Here is a 19,208-nt window from a genome sequence, read left to right on the forward strand (position 1 = left end):
TAATTCAGCTCCTCGTTCTGGCAAATCCGGGAAACCTGTTTCGGTGTGTTCTGGGGGAGGGGCGAGTGGAGGCAGGCTCCTCCCCCCAACGCACACAAAATACCTGTCACTTTCTAGACTGGAAATGCTTACCGGTAGACTTTCTGCAGGGGGTCGGGCTGGAGGTTGGGGCCTGGAGGTGGGCATCACGGGGAGGTGGGCATCATGGGAGGGGCATCATGGGAGGTGGGCGTCACGGAGAGGTGGGCATTATGGGAGGTGGACATCAGGGGAGGTGAGCATTATGGAAGTTAGGCATCACAGGCAGGTGGGCATCATGGGGAGGTGGGCATTATGGGAGGTGGACATCACGAGGAATTGGGCATCACAGGGAGGTAGGCATCACGAGAGGTGGGCATAATGGGAGGTAGGCATCACAGGGAGGTGGGCATCACAGGGAGGTGGGCATCACAGGGAGGTGGGCATCATGGGAGGTAGGCATCATGGGGAGGTGGGCATCACGGGAAGTGGGCACCATGGGGAGGTGGGCATCATGGGAGGTTGGCATCACAGGGAAGTGGACATCATGGGAGGTGGGCATCACGGGAAGTGGGCATCACAGGGAGGTGGCATTATGTGAGGTGGGCATCATGGGGAGGTGGGCATCATGGGAGGTGGACATCACAGGAAGGTGGACATCACGGGGAGGTGGGCATCAAGGGAGGTGGGCATCACGGGAAGTGGGCATCATGGGGAGGTGGGCATCATGGGGAAGTGGGCATAACGGGAGGTAGGCATCACAGGGAGATGGGCATCATGGGAGGTGGGCATCACGGGAGGTAGGCATCATGGGGAGGTGGGCATTATGAGTCGTTGGGACAAGCTGAGTTCAAGTGCCAGCTGCCCATTACTACTTTGCAAGTTGTTTCAGTGTTCTTTCTCAACTGATTTTTTTTAGTTCCTTGTTTCTATTCTTTTTAAAAGAATTTGTGGTAAAATACATTTAGCACAAATTTACCAGCTTAACCATTTCTCAGTGTCCAGGTCAGTGCTACTAAGCACGTTCACCGTGTCGTGCAGCCACCGTCCGTCCCAGAACTCTCTCCCGGCAGAACTCACGCTCTGTCCCCATGAAACACTAACCCCCACCGGCCTCCCCTGCCCCTGGCGCCCACCCTCCGCCTTCTGTCTCTGTGAATCTGACTGCTCTCAGGACCTCCTGTGACTGCAGACATACAGCGTCTGTCCCTTGTGATGGGCTTCTTCCACTGAGCACAAGGTCCTCAGGGTTAGGGTTAGGTTAGGGTTAAGGTTAGGGTTAGGGTTAGGGTTAGGGTTAGGGTTAGGGTTAGGCTACACGTGGTAGCAGGGGTCAGGATGTCCTTCCTTTTAAAAGTTGAATACTGTTCCACTGTGTGCACGGACCACACTGTGTTTGTGCCTTCCTCTGTTGGGTTGCTTCTGCCTTTTGGCTGCTCTGAACTTGAGGGTACAAATATCTCTCTGAAACCCTGCTTTCAGTGTTTCTGGGTAAATACCAAGGAGTGGAATTGTTGGGTCGTGGGGTAGTTCTAATCTCAATTTTCTTAATTACCTTTTTTTATTCGAAAGTGTTTAAAAAAATTTCTTTTAATGTTTATTTTTGAGAGAGAGAGACAGACAGCGAGCAGGGGAGGGACAGCGAAAGAGAGAGGGAGACACAGAATCTGAAGCAGACTCCAGGCTCCAAGCTGTCAGCACAGATCCCGATGTGGGGCTTGAACTCATGAACCGTGAGATCATGACCTGAGCCAAAGTCACACTTCACCAACTGAGCCACCCAGGTGCCCCAACCTACGCTTTTCTGTTTGCTTGTTTGTTCTTGTTTTTTATTTTAGAGAGAGAGAGAGCTAGCAGGAGCGGGGCAGTGGGGCAGAGGGAGAGAGAGAGAATTTCTTTTTTTTTTTTTTTTTAATTTTTTTTAACCTTTATTTATTTTTGAGACAGAGAGAGACAGAGCATGAACGGGGGGCGCAGAGAGAGAGGGAGACACAGAATCTGAAATGGGCTCCAGGCTCTGAGCTGTCAGCACAGAGCCCAACGCGGGGCTCGAACTCACAGACCATGAGATCATGACCTGAGCCGAAGTCGGATGCTTAACCGACTGAGCCACCCAGGTGCCCCAACCTACGCTTTTCTGTTTGCTTGTTTGTTCTTGTTTTTTTTTTTTTTTTTTTTAATTTTTTTTTTCAACGTTTATTTATTTTTGGGACAGAGAGAGACAGATCATGAACTGGGGAGGGGCAGAGAGAGAGGGAGACACAGAATCTGAAACAGGCTCCAGGCTCTGAGCCATCAGCCCAGAGCCCGATGCGGGGCTCGAACTCACGGACCGCGAGATCGTGACCTGGCCGAAGTCGGACGCTTAACCGACTGCGCCACCCAGGTGCCCCTGTTCTTGTTTTTTATTTTAGAGAGAGAGAGAGAGCTAGCAGGAGCGGGGCAGTGGGGCAGAGGGAGAGAGAGAGAATTTCAAGCAGGCTCCACACTCATTGTGGAGCCTGACTGGGGGCTCAATCCCATGACCCTGGGATCACAACCTGAGCGGAAATCAAGTCGGACACCCATCCCACTGAGCCACCCAGGCGCCCCTAATTTCGATGTTTTGAGGAGCGTCCCTACTCCTTCCACACTGGCTGTACCGTTTTACGTTCCCACCAACAGTGGACAAGGGTTCCGATGTCTCCACATCGTCGCCAACACTTGTTATTATTGTTATTTCACACTGACCATCCTAACGGGCACCGGGCGGTGAGGGGAGAGGTTCTCAGGGTACCTGAGGTGGCGGAGACAAGCCAACAGCGATGACAGCCATAACACGTGCCCCATCCCGCTGTGTTGTTGTGTCGCCATCAGGCCTCCTGTCCACCCCTCGTTCCCCCAGGAGGAGGAGCGAGCTATGCGGGTGCCAGGTGCGAGCTCGGGCACCCCGGTCCCATCTCTCGGTGCTGGAGTTCCTGAATTACAGTCGCTGCCCCTGGGTGGCTTCCGTCTGTCTGTTGGCTTTAGCCCAGTGGGCTGTGGGCAGTGGTCCCTGCAGTTGGCTGCTCTGGGGTCCTCAGGACCCCTGGCCCTCCTGATGGGGGGGGGCGGAGGGCCCCAGGAGAAGCTCTTGCCCACAGGGGCAGCCCCACGTCCATTCCAGCACACAAGTCCTGAAGCTCAGAGCCCAAGATGGCGAGCTACATGTTGTCCCCTCCGGCCACCCCTGACCTTGGGGACTGCTTGTTGCTGGGCGGCAGCCAGCCCCTTGCCCCAGAGTGTGCACAGGTGAGCCCGTTGAGGCACAACCTGCGGACCCATCTTGCCGGGGAGAGGCAAACGCCCACGCAGACTCTGACTTCAGAGACACCAGCGATTTGGGAGACCCTAGAGAAGCCCAGCAGGTGTTGGAACACACTGGATGCCCAGACATGCAGCCACGTGGGGGACACGCCACCGGGAATTCTTAACACCTCGCGAGAGACCAGTGAGACTTGGAGCAGGACTTTCTTAGCTTTGGTGGGGTTTTCTTCTACCGACCTTGGATTGGATTTGCTTTGCTTTTCCTAGTTTCCTAAGGCAGAAGTTTAGATGATCCATTGTGGATCTTTCTGCTTTTTCTTTTCTTTTTTTTTTTTTTAATTTTTTTTTAACTTTTATTTATTTTTGAGAGAGAGAGAGACAGAGCATGAACAGGGGAGGGGCAGAGAGAGAGGGAGACACAGAATCGGAAGCAGGCTCCAGGCTCTGAGCTGTTAGCACAGAGCCTGACATGGGGCTTGAACTCACGGACCGCGAGATTGTGACCTGAGCTGAAGTCGGACGCTTACCCAACAGAGCCACCCAGGCGCCCCTCTTTCTGCTTTTTCTAATCTACGAGTTCACGGTTACCAACCTCCCCCTAAACACTGCTTTTGCTACAATTTACATAAGCTGTGTTTTCAGTTTCATGGAGTTCAAACTGTTTTAAAATTTCTGTCGCGATTTCTACTTTGACTTGTTTAAAAAAAAACTTGTTTAATGGTTATTTACTTTTGAAAGAGAGAGCAACAGAGACAGAGTGTGAGTGAGGGAGGGGCAGAGAGAGAAGGAGACACAGAATCCGAAGCAGGCTCCAGGCTGTTAGCACACAGCCCAACGCTGGGCTCGAACCCACTAACCATGAGATCGTGATCTGAGCCGAAGTCTGACGCTCAACCGACCAAGCCACCCAGGCGCCCCATACCTATGTGTTATTTAGAAGGCTGTTGTTTGGGGGCACCTGGGTGGCTCAGAGTTTGTCTGATTTCGGCTCAGGTCATGATCTCACAGTTCGTTAGTTCGAGTCCCACATTGGGCTCTCTGCTGACAGCTCTGTTTCCCTCTCTCTCTGCCCCTCCCCTGCTTGTGTGCGCTCTCTCTCTCTCTCTTTCTCTCTCTCTGTCTCTCTCAAAAATAAATAAATAAACAGTTTTAAAATTTTTCAGAAGCCCGTTGTTTGAGCTCCAAGAATTTAGGAGTCTCGCCGTCGTGAATTTTAACTGAAATCCATTGAGGTCTGAGAGTATACATTGTATGATTTCCACTCTTTTAAACACGCGGTATATCTTAGGGTCTGTCTTACATGTGGACTATCTCGGCAAACGTCCCACGGGGGCTCGAGAAGGATGTGTGCTCTGCTTCCGTTAGACGAAGCCGTCTCGGTGTTTTTTGTTTTTAAAACTTTTTTATTTCGGAGTAGTCTCAGACTTGCACAGAAGTTGCAAAAATAGTTCAGCCTGCTCACGGGTGCCCTTCAGCCAGCGCCCGGCAACGACAGCATCTTGCGTAACCACCTTGCACTGACCAACCCGGGAAATGGACGTTGGCACGCTCCCGCTAACCGAGCTACAGCCCTCACTCGGATTTCTGCTGCCTTTCCACGCACTCACTTTTCCTCTTCGTACCCAGTTCTGTGGAACCAGCGCCCCAGGTACAGAACTGTTCTGCCACTCCAAAAAACTCCCTTGTGCTACCCCCTTGGGGGTCACCCCCCACCCCCTACTCCAACCCCTGGAAACCACTGACGAGCTCTCCATGGATTTTTTTTTTTTTTTTTTTTTTTTTTTTTTGAGAGTGGTATATACACCCAGTGGGGCTGGACAATCCGGGAGTGGCTTTGTTCACGCATATGCCCTTGGGATCCATCCATCTGGGGCTTCTGGGTGTCAGGCCGCCCCTTATTTTTTTGGCACTGTTTATCTTCCCCTCCAGGGAAGAGGCCTGAGCCCTTTCCTCGACCCCTGGCTTCCTGGCGCCTGCAGACTGAGTACTGTGCACCCGGCCGCAGGACCCTGGGCCGTGAATCCCCCCCCAGCCTCCACATTCCGTTCCGCAGCCAGCATGGACTTGGCCTTGTGCCCAGCCCCCCGCCCACATTCTCTGGCTCAGCCCCGCTAGGTGAGTACCCACCTTTCAGACGGGGTGGGGGGGAAGCAGGGCTCAGAGACGTCATCGGTTTCTAACCTGGCTGTGAGCAGAGGTGCACTGCACGCCCCGGAAGGCTCCCGGGCACACCCGCTGGCCCCCGTGCCGTCCCACTCCCCACGCAGGACCCTCCCCGCTCCTGCTCCCGGGTGGCCCAGGATGGAGACGGCCTTTGGTGGCAGGTGTCATCCATGCTGAGACCTGATCCAGGAGAGGGGGGCAGCCGGACTGTGCTGAGGGGAAGAGTGGCTGACGTAGAAAGGAAGACGTGCAAAGGCCCTGAGGCGGCAGGTGCCAAGTTTCCAAGTAAAGACGAGGAGGAAGGCCCTGGTATCAGGCGGTAAGGATTCTCCTGGTGGGGACTCCATGTCCTGGCCACTTGGCCTGACTTTGGCTGGATAAATCTGGGCCAGTGCCAAGGGGACGCGCACGTGACCCTCACGTAAAGAGAGGACAGAAAGCCACGCGGGGAGACGTGTGTGCATGTGTGTGAGACACAGTTTAGTAAACACTGAAGCAGACAGGAGTGGGGGGGCTCTGGGAGACATCCGTGGGACAGAGGGGTGACTGAATGTCTTGAGAAGGCCGTCAGCAACGAATGGGGCACTGGGGTGAAGCCACCGGCTCCTGGTTCAAGCGCCAGCCTACGTGGCTTCAAATTCCAGCTCAGCCCCGCCTTGTGACAGATGAGAAAACCGAAGCCAGGAGCAGGGAGGAGACCCACTCCAGGCCATGCCCCCTCCCCCATTACACAGGTCCCCACTGCACGCAGGCTCTTGTCCCAGGGTACCCATTACATGTCAGACTTTCTTCCATTTCTCCCAGTCTCAGAACCTGGTGAGAACCACCATAAAGAAGTACTCCCTGCTTGATGGAGATACACGGACAGGAGCTGGCAGACCCCCAGCTTTCAGACTCTCCCAGCCTCGGAGATGAGGGGCCCAGAGAAGTCAAGAAAACGACCCCAGATCAGGGCGCCTGAGTGGTTCAGTCAGTTCAACGTCTGACTCTTGGACTTGGCTCAGGTATGATCCCAAGGGTTCGTGAGTTCGAACACCACATTGGGTTCTGCGCTGATGGTGCAGAGCCTGCTTGGGCTTCTCTTTCTCTCTCTGTCCCTCCCACTCTCTCTCTTACTCTCTCTCTCAAAATAAATAAATAAGCTTGAAAGAAAGAAAGAAAGAAAGAAAGAAAGAAAGAAAGAAAGAAAGAAAGGGAACCACCTAAGGTCACATAGCCTGCAGTGGTAGAGGTGGCCTGGACCAGACCAGCTGGCTCCCTGGATGGCCTGATCTAACATGTAGTCTCGGGGCACCCGGGGGGCTCAGTCGGTTAAACATCCTACTTCGGCTCAGGTCATGATGTCACGGTTTGTGGGTTTGAGCCCAGGTTTGGGCTCTGTGCTGACAGCTCAGAGCCTGGAGCCTGCTTCAAATTCTGTCTCCCTCTCTCTCTGCCCCTCCCCTGCTCTGTCTCTTTCTCTCGAAAATAAATAAACATTAAAAAAAAAAAAAAAAAACCACACCTTGTATTCTTTACTGATTCATTCAAGAAACACCGTTTGGAGTATTCACCGTGTACCAGGCACTGGCCAGTGAGTAGGACCCAGGCCCTGACCTGGGTCACTCAAGGGAAAGTGGGGGAGAGAGAGCTAAAGAGTCATCGTAGGTGGTCACAAGGAGAAACCTTGGCATTCTATGTGAGGTCTCGGGGCGGGGGGGTGGGGGCAGGTAGTTGGGGATGGCTCCCTGGAGGAGGTGATGGCTGGACCAAACATTGCAGGATGAGTTGAAGTTTGCCAGAGAGAAATGGGAGGGGAAGGGCACTCCAGGTGGAGGGAACAGCATGTATGAACACACAGAAACAAGAGAGACGGACAGCATATGATGCAGAGTTGTCAAAAAATCAACTTCTTAAAATTCAGCTAGGCATCCTGAATTTTACACATTCAAAAAGAAAGAGAGAGAGAAAGACAGAAAGAAAGAGAGAGAGAAAGAAAGAAAAGAAAGAAAGAAAGAAGAAAGAGGGAGGAAAGAAAGAAGAAAGAAGAAAGGAAAGAAAGAAAGAAGAAAGAAGGAAAGAAAGAAAGAAAAAGAAGAAAAGAAAGAAAGAAAAAGAAGAAAAAGAAAGAAAGAAAGAAAGAAAGAAAGAAGAGACAGGGAGGAAAGAAAGAAAGAAGAAAGAAGGAAGGAAAGAAGGAAAGAAGGAGAGAAAGAAAGAAGGAAAGAAAGACAGGCTGAGCACGAGATGGGAACAAGACACCTGCAGCTGGCCTGACACCCACGGGCCCGCAGGGTGGGGCATCTTGTCCCGTCAATGGTTGACTTCAGGCAGCAGAAACCTGGAGCCTTGTCTCTCCCCAAAGAGTCACTTCACAGACTTTGACCTTGGTCCTGGGGCCTGCAGGAGTCCCGGGCCGGCTTCCCTGGGTAACTCAGAGTGAAGTTCCACCCAGGGTCGTCCAGACACTCCACGGCGCTCAGCAAGAAGCAGGTTCGGTCTGTCCAAGCTGCCACTAGTGACCCCAGAGATCTCTAAGGGCGTCACTGCAGGGGGGTCACCACGATGACAGAGTGCGTCGACACAAATGTGCATCGATCCCACTCTGTGTGACACCTGTCAAGGGTCAGGACTTTGCCCACGTGACCCAGGAGGGGCAGGACCTGTTCCCTCCCCCCCTTCCCCCCCCTCCCCCCCGCCATTTCCCAGATGTCAGTGCGTGTTCCCAGGCCTTGTGTTCCCGGACATCTTGCCTCTGGTCACTAGAAGACAGTGTGGCGTTCCCCAGAGCCGAGGGCTTTGAGCAAGTTATTGCAACTCTCTGGGCCTCAGTTTCCTCATCTGCAGGCTGCGGCGGAGACGACGTGAGCTCAAGGGAGCAAGGAAAGCCTGGGTGGCTGCGAGGGCCGGTCCTGCACTGGGCTCAGGGCTGCCTCGCTGGGTGACGCCGAATCTTCTCGAAGAACCACAGTCCCGTGCGCACTCCTGACACTGTGCCCCAGACGCGGCTCCCACCGAGTCGTCTCCCCCCCCCCCCCCCGGATCTCCCCTCCACCTGCCTCCGTCTCTGGCGATGCTCACTCTGGGGGACGCCGGCTGCCATGCCGTGAGGAAGCCCGAACTGGCTGGCGTGGAAGGAGGCCCCCAGTGGGCGGCCAGTATCAACGGCCCGACACGAACGAACCTCCAGATGATTCCTGGGCAGAGATGAGCCCGATTTCCCCACCCACAGAACCTGTGAGCTTAACAAATCCTTGTTTCAGGAAGTCCCTGGGGTGATTTGCTCCACAGCCAGAATAAGGGGACCCGCCACCCTGCCCTTGACAGGGAAGCGGCTGGGAGTGGGACGGAGGAGTCACCAATCCCCCTGCGACAAGCACTGGGCAGGGGAGGCCGAGGAGGAGGGGAGGGAATCTGCCAGAGGGGCAGGCAGGGGAAGGACTCCAGCAGAGTAACAGCCGTGAACCCAGTGTGCTTACACAGCTTTGTCGGCATGCCAAGTCCAAAGTCGGAGGGGAGGGCCGAGAAGGGGCAGGTCCTGCAGCCTTGGCATCTGTCCCCAGGAAAGCCTGAATAAGGGGGGAGGTGGGGACAGGTTTGATTGAGACCCCCTGGAGAGCACACTGGGTGGAGGGGGGGGAATGTGCGGGAGGGTTCTGGCTGGAGGCAGGTGAGCAGTGAGGCCTTTACAGCCCCAGAAACCTTGGATCCCCCCTCTCCAAGCAGGTGGGTCTGCCGTGGGGCTGAGAGGTTCAATAGACCCCTGAGCCTCCCTCCCTCCCTTCCCCCTCGTCCCCTTCTCCTTAGTCCCCTTCCCCATTCTCTAGGGCTCTGCGATTTTTCCTCTCACCAGCCACCCAGGGACCGACCCAGCTCCCTGAGGCTCTGACCCCGTGAAGCAAATGCCCCAGCCTGAGCAGCACCTCTGCACGGGCAAGGGGGTACTTAGGGGCTGATTTCCCCAACAGCTGCTGTAAGCTTGGCCGGTCCCCAGAGCCAGCCCACCCTGCATGTCCCGATCAGGTCAAGTCTCTGGATAGGCCCTGGAACGAGACGACAACACACACACACAGACACACACACACACACCATGAGGGTGAAATGCACAGGCCTGGGGCTGGCGCAGACCTGGTTCCATCCCTGTTCTGTTATTTACAGCTAGGGGCCTGGCCAAGTTCCTGATGCTCTCTGACCCTCAGTTTCCTCATCTGCGGAATGGGGTTGGCTATGAAGGGCACCTACTTTGTGGAACTGTCGAGAGCAGTTGAACTCAGGTGTCAGGAGTGCAGAGGCTTGCGTGATATTATTCACAGATCACCACCCTTCATCTGGGAACTGGGGGAGGGAGGTGGGAGAAAGGAAGATGTGTGCGTGTGTGTGTGTGTGTGTGTGCGCGCGCGCGCGCGAATCCCTCCGTGTAACACTAGAAAGGAAGGCTCGCTGTTCTGGACGCACTGGTGGCTCTACGTCCAGCCCGCCACCCTCCCGGCCTGGCCTCACAGAGGCTGCAGATAGATGGCCTGGTATGTCCTCCGTTTCAGGCCGTGCCGGCCCTCCCTTAATAAAGACCTGTTTCTTCCTGGCTGCGCTCTCGGCCTGGCGACCGCGGGGCTCAATGGGCTCTTCTGAGCGCCCGGCCGGCCCGCCCTTCTGTTTGCCCACGGCGTCCCGTGGAAAGCTCACAATGTGGCCCTGTTCTCCGGCCACCCAGCCGCCAGCTCCCCAGGCCTGCTCGGGAGGAGGCTGTGCCAGCTGCGGAGAGGGGGGGGCCTTCGCTGGTTTTCAGGAAGACGCACGCACCGTGTGTGGCCAGAGACGGGACACCTCTTCGTTGGCAACCCCTGCAAATTAAGGGGTGATTTGTTGTGGGCAAACCGTGTGCGGCTGGCAGGGCCGCTGATCAGCTCCCAGGCCCACACTGGTGTTGGGCCTTTGCAATAGGCTGTTCCTCTGGTCCTCCTGGGGCTGCCCCTTTCCTCTCTCTCCTCCAAGCCTGAGCGGGACTGGCTCCTCCCGGGACCGGGATCGGACGCTCTGTCTCGTGGCCGCGTTTGACTGTCCCCATGTAGGTAGCATTGGTCTTGTCCCTCTAGAGGGTATCCTGTGTGTCTTCTCCATGCCCATTCCCCAGAGCCCAGCACCCTGCCCGGTTCACGGAAGGCCACTCAAAATGTGTTAGATGAACGAATAAGCAAACCAACCACCGTATTAAGAAATCGGCCTGTGAGGGGCGCCTGGGGGGCTCAGTCGGTTGGGCATTCGACTTCGGCTCAGGTCATGATCTCACGGTTCACGAGTTCGGGCCCCGCGTCGGACTCTGGGCTGACAGCTCAGAGCCTGGAGCCTGCTTCGGATTCTAGGTCTCCCTCTCTCTCTGTCTCTTCCCTGCTCATGCTTTCTCTCTCTGTCTCTTAAAAATAAACATTAAAAAAAAAAAAAGAAATCGGCCTGTGAGTCCATGAAACCATGATTCGATGCATCAGTCACTGTATTAATGAGGTCAGGTCATGCAGGCAGGAATCCTTGCCTGACGTATGTCTGTAATCACCTGCTCTTCCCCGCCCACCTCTAAGCCCCCCAGGGCAGTGCTGGGGCCGGTGTCCTCACGCAGTCCCCAGAACCCACAGCCAGCCCTGGGCCCAGCTGCACACACCATGTCCCGTGAGTAGCGACTGGATGAATAACCCAGGGCACCTTCACATGACCTCTGATCCATTTGGGGGTCACCCCGGCTTTGTCCCGTCTCAAGACCTTTGTACCTACTGTTCCCTGGGCCTGGAATTCTGCTGCCCGGCCCCTTCGCCTGAGACTCCTCTTCCTTGGGGTCCCAGCGGGAACAGCCCCTTCGCAGGGCAGGCTGCGATGGCTCAGCACCGCCTGCAAAGCTGATTTGCGTCCAGTTCACAGCTCCGGGCGGGGGGCCCAGACCCAGCACGTGGCGTGCCCGCAGTCACAGAGTCTGTCCGAGATACGGGAACTAGAGTCTTGTCCCCCATTCATTTATATGGCACGGCTTTTTTTTTTTTTTTTTTTTTTTTAGTTTATTTATTTACTTTCAGAGAGACAGGGACGGCATTAGCAGGGGAGGGGCAGAGAGAGAGGTGGGGGGAATCCCAAGCAGACTCTGCACTGTCAGCACACAGCCCTATGTGGGGCTTGAACTCAGGAACCGCGAGATCATGACCTGAGCCGGAATCAAGAGTCAGACGCTTAACTGACTGAGCCACCCAGGCGCCCTCATATGGCAGGTTTTTATCCGGCGCCCAGTGGATTCAGAGACAGAGCTGAAGCCTCGGAGGGAAAGAAACAGGTGCTTCCACGGAAGGAGACGGGAGCGGGAGTGCGGAAGAGCCCGGCCACCTGCTCCTCAGGCAGGGGTGGTCTGGGAAGGCTCCTCGGAGGAGGTGAGGAGATCCCTGGGTGGAGTCCCAAGAAAGGAACTGCCATGCAGCGGCGGTGGGAGCTGGGTGCACAGTCCACGGACAGCCCTCGGAGAGGCTCAGCAGGGCCTCTGGGGAGAAGAGGCTTCCTCGATTTGCTCTGCACATTTTCAAGAGCCAGGGCCCGCGCTGCAAGGCAGGAAGACCTATTTGAGGTCAATGTCGGGTGGAACCACGCAGAGACCAAAGGCGCCGCCTGAGGACAGAATGAGCCCTGTGCGCCTCAGGGTATGATGTGTAAGCCGGATGAGGGGAGGGAGGGGCTCACCCAGGCAGGAAAGCCACCAAGGCCCGTAAATCCAGAGAATCTATAGGTCCGTCCAACGCAGGTAGGGGAGATATTAATCGGATGATCATCAGTTTGTTTACAATGGGAGAAACCCTGTGTACAAATTTCACTTTTGTTTCTTAAAAAAAAATGTTTAATGTTTATTTTTAAATTTTTTTTTAATATTTATTTTTGAGAGAGAGAGAGAGAGAAACAGAGTATGAGTGAGGGAGGAGCAGAGAGAGACGGAGACACAGAATCAGAAGCAGGGTCCAGGCTCTGAGCTGTCGGCACAGAGCCCGACGCAGGGCTCGAACTCACAAACCTGAGATCATGACCTGAGTCGAAGTCGGACGTTCAACTGAGCCACCCGGGCGCCCCCAAATTCCACATTTAGAAAGGTCTCCTACGTAATCAGCACATGTGCATTCAGGCACCCCACTCCAGCAATGCTCACGGCAGTGCTGTTTGCAACAGGGAACTTGGAAATGGCCTGAAAATTCATTTATATGGTTTTTCCATCTCCCCTCGAGACTGTGAACTCCAAGGGGATTGGCTCTTGTCTGTCTTATTCACCACTCGGTCCATCTCCTCTGGTAGGTACAGAGATACAATGCAATCTTTTTTTAAAAACATATAATCCCCAGGGCACCTGGGTGGCTCAGTCAGTTAAGCGTCTGACTTAGCTCAGATCATGATCTCACGATTTGTGAGTTGGAGCCTCGAGCCTACTTTGAATTCTGTGTCTCCCTCTCACTCTGCCCCTCCCCTGCTCACACTCTGTCTCTCTCTCCCTCTCAAAAATAAAGAAACATTAAGAAATAAAATTTTTTTAAAGTATAATCCCAGGCAACCTGGGTGGCTCAGTTGATTGAGCGTCTGACTCTTGGTTTCAGCTCAGGTCATGATCTCACGGTTCATGAGTTCAAGCCCCGTGTCGGGCTCTGAGCTGACAGCAGAGCCTGCTTGGGATTCTCTCTCCCTCGCTCTCTCTCTGCCCCTCCCTCGCATGCACACGCTCTCTTTCTCTCTCAAAAATAAGTAAATAAACATTTTAAAAAAAAGGATAATCCCACTGACGAGAGAGAGAGGGAAAAATGCATCCAAACGTTAACAGTACTTTTAGGTGATGGGATTAAAGGTACTTTCTGTTTTCTTCTTCACCTTGTGCTATATTTTCCATCCTCTCCAGAATAAACGTGTAGTATATTTGCAATGTGAACATTTTTCAGAAAAAAGGGAATGACAGGGTGAAATCAGGGTACAAAAATAATAATTGCTTCTTTTGCTGAGCTCTGAGAATGGATTTTTAAACCCAAAATGAATTGAGTAAGACTTTATCTGAACGTCCCTCGTGGCCCCCTTTCACCATCTGGATGGGATCCGGCAAGAACAATCCAACTCATTTGGGTGGGTAGAAAATAATTTTCAGTTTCACAGCGGCCACTCCTAACACCCCCCCCCCCCCCAGGGTGGCCTATTTATAGCTTCCGTTGGGTGTAGACGTGACATTTATCTGTGCAAACCAGGCATCCACACTCGGGGGCTTCCCGAGCCACTTCTGTTCAAGGCAGATAACAAAACACAGATAAGTCTATCAGCAGGAATCCGCCTTTGAATTTGCCTTCCAAAACAAGCAAGCTCTCTTGCCGTTCAGGGAGAAACCAACCTGTTTGGAATCGCTCAAGATGATGAAATAGCCGTCGCTATTTCTCGAGGGCCGGAGGGATTCAGCCTCTACGTGAGGCAGCTCTGAAGGATCCCAGCCACTGCCAGGAATCCTGTTCGCCCTTTATCCCCCTTGGGAAGTAGAGAGCTCCCTGACACGGGAGGTGTGCAAGCCGCAGCTGGGGGAGTAGCAGGAATTTCAGAGTCAGATGGGGGGCAGTGCTATGGGCTGAATCGTGCCTGCAGAATCCACATGTTGAAGTCCTAGCCCACCCACCGCCCTCCCTGCACCACAGATGTGACTGTATTTTGAGATAGGGTCTTTCCACGGGCGATCAAATTAAAATGAGATCATATGGGTGTGTCCTCATTTAATCCGACTGCTGTCCTTATGAGAAGAGATCAGTAGGACACAAGCCCATACAGAGGGACAGCCATGGAAGGACCCAGGAAGAAGACGGCCATCTGGGCACCAAGGAGACAGGCCTCAGGAGGAACCATTCCTGCCCGTACCTTGATCGAGGACTTCCGGCCTCCGGAATGCGGGACAGTGAATGTCTGTTGTTTAAGCCGCCCGGACTACGGTGCTGTGTCGCGGCAGCCCAGGCAGGGTGGGTATTGGTGTATCCACCGTCCAGGTGAGACAGGGAGCTCAGAGAGGTGAAGTGATACGTCCAGGGTCTCACAGTCCGTGATGGCTCATCCGGATTCGCATCTGGGAAGGCCTGCCCCCCAAGTCTGTCTGCTGTACTCATGACTCTCCACCACGGACTCTGTAGTAGGGTTTGTACAAGAGGCTGGGATTGTCTAGAGAAGGAAGGAGAGCCCTTGACTTGGGGAAGGTCACGGAAGGCTTCCTAGAGGAGGCGCCCTGTAAGCCAGGACTTAAAGGAGTAAACCCCCAGCAGGAGAGAGGAGGGGACACTCACCCTCTATGACAATGACAGGTGAGAGCACAGAACTTGCCAACCCAAGGGCCTGCTCCTGGGAGCTCACGCGTGGGGATGTCCCGTCATGCCACACAGAGAGAAACACATATCAACGCCAGCCACCCTGGGCACCCTGGGCAATGGGCTCCGAGGTTCACGAAACAAGAAGCCCCAACTTCTGGTGTAAATCACAGCCCTGCCTGCCTCTTTCTGGCTGTGTGCTCGTGGAGAAGTTACGCCACCTCTCCGAAAAACTGTGAGAAGTAAACTTTCTTCGCAGGATGCATTCATTCCTCACGTGCATATGTTTTGAGCCCCGCTCCGTGGTGGGCGTTGCTGTTGGCAGAGGAAAGAGCAGTGATCAGAGCGCGGTCGCGGGAACGTATCCGTCTAGTGAAGCGCCAGAGATGGGAAACTGAAGGACTCCATGGAAATCTGCATTTTGCTCCTTCTCCTGCCTCTGTTCTTGCAAGGACCTGCACCCCCACCCCTCTTTGCACCTCATAACGCAAACAGCATATGTCTTCCCCGCAAGGGACACGGAGGGAATGACTTCTCTGGAATAGACAGCATCTAAGGAAGGACCAGGTGAGAATGAAGCCATCGTGCGCGCATTCCAGACCACTTGGCCTTAGACATCTCCGTGCCAAGGCCGCCTGGCTCCGAGGACTAACACCTGCGCCCTCATCTTTGTTCTGACCACTCCCGGGATGCCTGAGGGGACACGCATGCCAGACCACCGTCCTCCATAAAAAACTCCCAGACCCCGAACGAAGATGAGTCTCCCGCTCCCTTCCTTTCCGGGCCTCCCAGACGCTCTGTCTGTGTCTCTCTCTATCTCCAATAAACTCTGTTTTCACTCTTGCCAGCTCAGTTTGATTTCATCCTGCAGGCAGCCAGGGCCCCTGGTGGCTGGTCCTCTGGGACTCCCTCTGGGTCCTCAGACCCAGCCCATGCCCCACACCCCACAGCGAGGAGGGAGTGCACCGGAGGGCTGGCAGGCATGCAGAGAAAATGAAGCAGGAGGAGGGGTGAGGCTCCGGGGTAGTCAGGGAGGCCTCAGCAGAGGGGGTGCCTTGTGGACAGCGGCGGAGAGAACCAGGAAGTAACAGGGATATGAGGATCCAGCCCTCATCGGTGTGGGAATTTTCTTTCTTTCTTTCTTTTTTTTAAGTTTATTTATTTATTTATTTTGAAAGAGAGAGAGAGAGAGAGCGCATGAGCAGAAGAGGGGCAGAGAGAGAGGGAGAGAGAGAGAATCCCAGGCAGGCTCCGCACTGTCAGCCCAAAGCCCCATGCGGGGCTCGAACTCACCAACCTGTGAGATCATGATCTGAGCCACGGTCAAGAGTCAGAGACGCTTGGGGTGCCTGGGTGGCTCAGCCGGTTAACCATCTAACTCTTGATCTAGGTTCAGGCCACCGTCTCACACTTTGTGGGTTCTGCTCTGGCAGCTCGGAGGCTGCTTTGGATTCTCTCTCTCCCTCTCTCTCTGCCCTTCCCCCGCTTGTTCTCTCTCAAAATAAATAAATGAAAACAAACAAAAAAAGAGAGTCGGATGTGTAACCCACTGAGCCACCCAGCTGCCCCAGTGTTGCTATTTTCATAATTATCACTCCATTTCCTCCTGCACCTTCCACTGGGCCACTCCTAGGCCTGACCCACCTGTTATTCCCTTGACATCAAACTCAAGAAACAAGTCCCCCTCTGCTTTAAACCTGACCTAATGGTGACTGGGAGCAACCTTAGGAAGGACCCCATGTATCTCCCATCCCTGATGAGCAGCTTCTCACTTGCCCGGACTCTGGGGACCAAGGGCCCCCATCTAGTAGTCTTAGAGGCTCTGCCCAGAGGTGACTTCCCAGGGAGTTGGTATACCAACCGAGCTGGGGACAGCCAAAGTGGCCACCCTGCTCTGCTGAGGCCTGCTCAGATTCCAGGGCTGACAGCCCCTGCCAGGATGATTCGACCATTCCTGCTGCTGGAGGTGGGCAGGTGGCTAAGAGTCCCTGGGGAGCCTGGAGCTGGGACTGGGCCAAGCCATGGGTAGGCAGATGGGAGGGGCCCACTCTGCATTCTCTGGGTTCTTACTTTTCTTTCAAAGCTTCCAACCCGTTGCCCAGGAAGCCAGGTACTCTTAGCCTGTTGGAGAAATCCAGGCAGGTGTTCTTCCCTGCCAGCTGCCTCCTCCTTGGAGAAGCATTAATCACTGGGAAAGCCAGGATGCTCAGAACCAGATGCGATGGGACCCAAGACCAGTCCAACCAACACCAAACAGTTCCTTTGCTCATTTTTAATCAAGATGTCTGTTTTTGCTGTAGTTGAGTTGTAGGTGTTCTTTATATATACTGGATACTAATCTCTTTTTATTTTTATTATTTTTTAAAAATGTTTTATTGGGGCGCCTGGGTGGCTCAGTCGGTTGAGCGTCCGACTTCAGCTCAGGTCACGATCTCGCGGTCCGCGAGTTCGAGCCCCGCATCGGGCTCTGGGCTGATGGCTCAGAGCCTGGAGCTTGCTTCCGATTCTGTGTCTCCCTCTGTCTCTGCCCCTCCCCCGTTCATGCTGTGTCTCTCTCTGTCTCAAAAATAAATAAACGTTAAAAAAAAATTTAAAAAAAAAATGTTTTATTTATTTTTGAGAGAGAGAGAGAGAGCAAGGGGCAGAGAGAGAGGGAGACACAGAATCCAAAGCAGGCTCCAGGCACTGAGCTTTCAGCACAGAGCCCGACGCAGGGCTCGAACCTGTGAACCATGAGATCATGACCCGAGCCGAAGTCAGACACTCAACCGACTGGGCCACCCAGGCGCCCCGATACTAATCTCTTTTTAGATGTATGACTTGCAAATATCTTTGTCTATTCCTTAAGTTGCCTTTCTCTCTGTTGATAGTGTCCTTTGATGCACAAAAGTTTTTAGTTCCAATAAAGTCCAATTTATCTTTTTTTGTGTTGTCTGTGCTTTTGGTGTCAGATCTGAGAGTGCATTGCCAATTCTGGCGTCACAAAGCTTCTCTCCAGTGTTTTCTTCTGATGGTTTGTTTAATGGTTTTGGCTTTTGTGTTTAGATCCATTTTGACTTAACTTTTGCATATGGCGTCAGACAAGGGTCCAGCTTCATTCTTTTGCATGTGGATGTCCAGTCTTCCCAGCACCTTTGTTAAAAAGACTGTCCTTTCCTCATTAAATGAGCCCTTGTTGAAAATCACTTGCCCGTATATGTGAGGTTTTATTTCTGGGATCTTTATTCTATTTCATTGGGCTATATGCTTGTTAACTTTATGCCAGTATCACACTGTTTTGGTAACTGTGGCTTTCTAGTAAGTCTTGAAATTAGAATGTGTGAAACGTCCAACTTTGTTCCACTTGGAGTCTCTTGAGATTCTATGTGAATTTTAGGATGGATTTTTCTATTTCTTTTTTTTTTTTAATTTTTAAAATGTTTATTTTATTTTTTGAGAGAGAGACAGAGCCCGAGTGTGGGAGGGGCAGAGAGAGAGGGAGACACAGAATCTGAAGCAGGCTCCGGGCTCCGAGCTGTCAGCACAGAGCCCGACGCGGGGCTCGAACCCATGAACCGTGAAATCATGACCTGAGCCAAAGTCAGATGTTTAACCGACTGAGCCACCTAGGTGCCCCGGGATTTTTCTATTTCTAAAAATACTTTTTTTTTAAGTTTATTTGTTTATTTTGAGGAGGGGAGGGGCAGAGAGAGAATCGCAAGCAGGCTCTGCTCTGTCAGCACAGAGCCCAACTTGGGGCTCCATCTCATGAATGGTGAGACCATGACCTGAGCCAAAATCAAGAGTTGGATGCTTAACCAACTGAGCTATCCAAGCACCCCAGATTTTTCCTTTTGTACAGAAAAGTGTCAGTGGGAGTTTTACAGGGATTGCACTGAATCTATACATCGCTTTGGGCAGTATTGACAGCTTAGCAATATTAAAGATAAAAGTTTTGTTGTTGTTTTTTGTTTTTGTTTGCTTTTTGTTTGTTTGTTTTTACACAACATTTAGTCTTGCGGCTGTGTGAAAAACAGCCCGGCAGGTCCTCAAAATGTTAAACATAGAATTACCAGGTGAGTCAGCAATTCCTCCCAGGTATATACCTCCCAAAAACCGAAAGATGACTCAAACAGATACCATTATTAGTATCCACTATTATTATTATTCATTATTAATAATACCAGCACTATTCACAAGGGCTAAAACATGGAAGCACCCACATGTGTGCTGACAGATAAAGGACGAATACTGTGTGATTCGCCTTGCGTGAGGTCTCTAGGGCAGGCAAATTCGCAGAGACGGAAGCAGAAGAGAGGTTACCAGTGGGGAGGAAGGAGTGGGGCACAGAGTTTCTGTTCAAGGTAATGAAAAAAAAAAGCTCCGGAAATAGGCATTGGTGAGGGTTATACAGCATCATAAATGTACTTAACGCCACTGGCTTGTGTGCTTAAAAAT

The sequence above is a fragment of the Leopardus geoffroyi genome, chromosome B1 (genome assembly GCF_018350155.1).
Source record: "Leopardus geoffroyi isolate Oge1 chromosome B1, O.geoffroyi_Oge1_pat1.0, whole genome shotgun sequence".
NCBI lineage: Eukaryota > Metazoa > Chordata > Mammalia > Carnivora > Felidae > Leopardus > Leopardus geoffroyi.